Raw genomic sequence first — 3,151 nt, 5'->3', positions numbered from 1 at the left:
GATTAGCTGCTCAGAGTCCTCCTGCCAGGAGATCCGAAAACTTCCTGGCACCTAATAGATTTTCAAAATATTGTCAATGAATGAATGGATGAACTCCCTAAAAAGAAATGGGCACTGGCTCTCCCTGAAGGAACCAAATGGGCTCATTCTCTGATGGGGAAAATGGCCTGGTACAAAGAAAATTAAAAGTAATCAGTGACAGCTCATTTACTATTCAGTGTTCTAGGTTCAACTCCCAGCACCACCAAAAAAAAAAAAAAAAAACCCTCAAGAGAAAACGGTGAGGAAGATGGCTCAGTGGAATAAGCACTTCCCTGGCAAGCACAAGGGCCTGAGTTCTATCCCCGGTTCTGCCAAAACAACAACAACAGAGAAAAGGGTAAGACTGTGAGAGCACTTTGCTTTTGGTTTCTAAGCTTTCCACAGTGGAAAGCTATAACATGGAAAGCAGGCTTTTTTTTTCTTTTCTTTTTTAAAAATATTTACATTTTATTGAACACATTTAAATAAAGCATATTTCATTTTTAAATGTTCACATTTATAATTTTCTTTTAATTTCCTTTTACATTTATTTATTTGGTACAGGGTGTTGCTGTGCAGCTCGGACTCATAGTGATCCTCCTGCCTCAGCCTCCCCAGCGCTAGGATTACAGGCATGCACCACCACGCAGCACAGAATGTGGTACTGGTGATCAAACTCAGGACCTTAGGCTTGCCAGGCAGACAGACCACAGAGCTATCTTCCTAAACCAGTCCTTGTTTTTCTAATCAAAAGATAAAGTAGGGCTGGGGAGATGACTCATTGGAATAAGTGCTTCCCTGGGCCTGAGTTCAATCCCTTGTTCTGCAAAAAAAAAAGATAAAGTAAATCTGTCTTTGAAATATACATCCCAGGGGCCAGGGAGATAGCTCACTAGAATAAGTGCTTGCCTGGCAAGGCCCTGAGTTCAATCCCCCATACTGCCAAAAAAAAAAAAAAAGAAAAGAAAGAAAGAAAAGAAATGCATATCCCCATGTATAAACACCTACACACAGGAAAACAGGGACCCTGAAGGGTCTCCTGTGATAGCTGGAAACACAAATGCTTGAAGGTCCTCACCTCTACCCTATCCCAGCTTCTGCACCTTTTTTGTTTGTTTCAAGGTTAGAGATGATTACTGAGAATGAACTGTTATTGGATAAACAAGTGTGGTTTGGACCCCTAGGGAACTCAGTGGCTCCTGAATCCAGCAAACAATAGATCAGACCAGACTTTGGAGTCCCAAAGGACAAGGAAGGGGAGGGAGAAGAGCATTGGCTCCCCTGGTGCCAACACAGGAGGGCCCTGCTTGGGGCCAGAAGGCAGAGCTGAGACCAGGCCCTGCACAGCTGGTTGCACTAGAGAGCTGATTCCAGGAAAGGAGTGGGGCCCAGGAAGCACAAAACAGACGAATGAGAGCCAAGGAATTGAGGTTGGAGCAGAGACGGGCAGAGCTGAGGGTGAGGGGCTCAATTCTGCAGGGACCCTCCAAGGAGTTGTGCTAAAGACATCTCAGGACTTCCACTGAGCTAGAAGAGGGGCGCATTCCTCTGTCTGCTGCCCTCCCCTGTTGGTTGCAGGTGACCAGCTGGTGTGGTCACTCCCTGGCTGTAGCGTGTGGGAGGGAGGCTGAGCAGTGGGCCCAGGGCAGGAAATGAGAGAACCCAGGGGTACATGCTGTGAAGACAGGAGGAGTAAGGAGGGCTGAGAGGGTATGGCCGGGAGTGATCTGACTGTCCCACACCAGAGGTTTGGAGCAGAGAGGCAGGAGGAGAGATGGGAAGAGCTGGTACTCATCCTGTGCAATGGCCTTCATGCTGGCTGGGGACCAGGGATAGTGAGCCTCAGTGTCCTTGTGGTGCTAGATCGTAGCACTAACCTCTGACAGGAGCATTCTCAAGCAGATGAATGTGACCAAAATGATTGGCAAGCTGGGTAGAGGGCACAAATCTATAGTACCAGATGCTCAGGCGGCTGAGGCAGGAAGATCCCTTGAGCCCAGGAGATAGAAGCCAACTGAGCAACATAGCCTCTCTCTTTCCAGGGAGAAAGGGGGCAGGGGTAAGCACAATGGTTGACAAATCACAGAGCAAGCCAAATGGCAGCTGTCATCCATCTCACTGCTGAATGCCAAGCAGCTCTGACCTGCACGGGGGTGGGCTGCTGTCGGCTTCGAGCCCTCTGGCCATTTCATCCAGGACCCTCTGTAATTCCATTGCAGTTTTTCTCTGACAGCACTGGGCTGTGTACTTTACTTCTTTGTGTGTGTGTGTGTGTGTGTGTGTGTGTGTGTGTCTGTCAGTCTGTCTGTCTGTCTTCTCATACTTCTGTGTCTGTCTTAGGGTCTCCCTGACTCTGTCATTCACTGAGCGATGTATGAATGTATGGAAGACTCTAAGAACTCATGTGTATGTTTGCATGTGAGTGTGGATGAGTTAAGTGTGTGTGAGGGAGCCTGTGTGCTCATGCATTTACCTTGCCCTTCCTGGCTGGCTGCTGCTGGCCCTTTTTCTTTCCTGACCTCCCAGAACAGCTGAGCACTATGCCCACCCTATGTGGCCCTGCTGGCTCCCCTGGCCACTTTCTGGGCAGTTTGTGTGGGCAGAGGGAGGTGGAGCCAGGGAAGCACAGCCACAGGCACCAGCCAGCCTTCCCCAGTTGGGGATGCTCTAGGTCTGTCTTCTTTGGGATGTGGGTGTCTGCTCAGGAGCAAGAACTGGACCCCCTAGTCCCTGAAGCTTGTCTTTGAAATGGAGTAGCTTATTTAAATAATATCAGCTAAGCACTAGCCACACTGGGTGTGGTGGCCCAGGTCTGTAACCCCACTATTCTGGAAGGCTAAGGCAGGAGGATCAAAATTCAACAGCCTAGTTAACTTAGGGGGACCCTGTTTCAAAGCTAAATAAAAAATGGATTGAAAATGTAGTTTTTGGTAAAGGCCCTTGATTCAAACTCACAGTGAAAAAAAAATAAGGCAGGGGGGCTGGTGAAATGACTCAGTGATCTAAAGCACCTACTTAGAACAAGCTTAGCAAAGCACAGAGACCACGGTTCAATCCCCCAGCACCACATGCCAGCCAGCCCCGCCCCCTGGTGGGCTGAGCTGGCCACACACACACACACACACACACA

Source organism: Octodon degus, unplaced genomic scaffold (assembly GCF_000260255.1).
Source record: "Octodon degus isolate 3935 unplaced genomic scaffold, OctDeg1.0 scaffold00019, whole genome shotgun sequence".
NCBI classification, from domain to species: Eukaryota; Metazoa; Chordata; class Mammalia; order Rodentia; family Octodontidae; genus Octodon; species Octodon degus.
Note: the sequence above shows the minus strand (reverse complement) of the source record.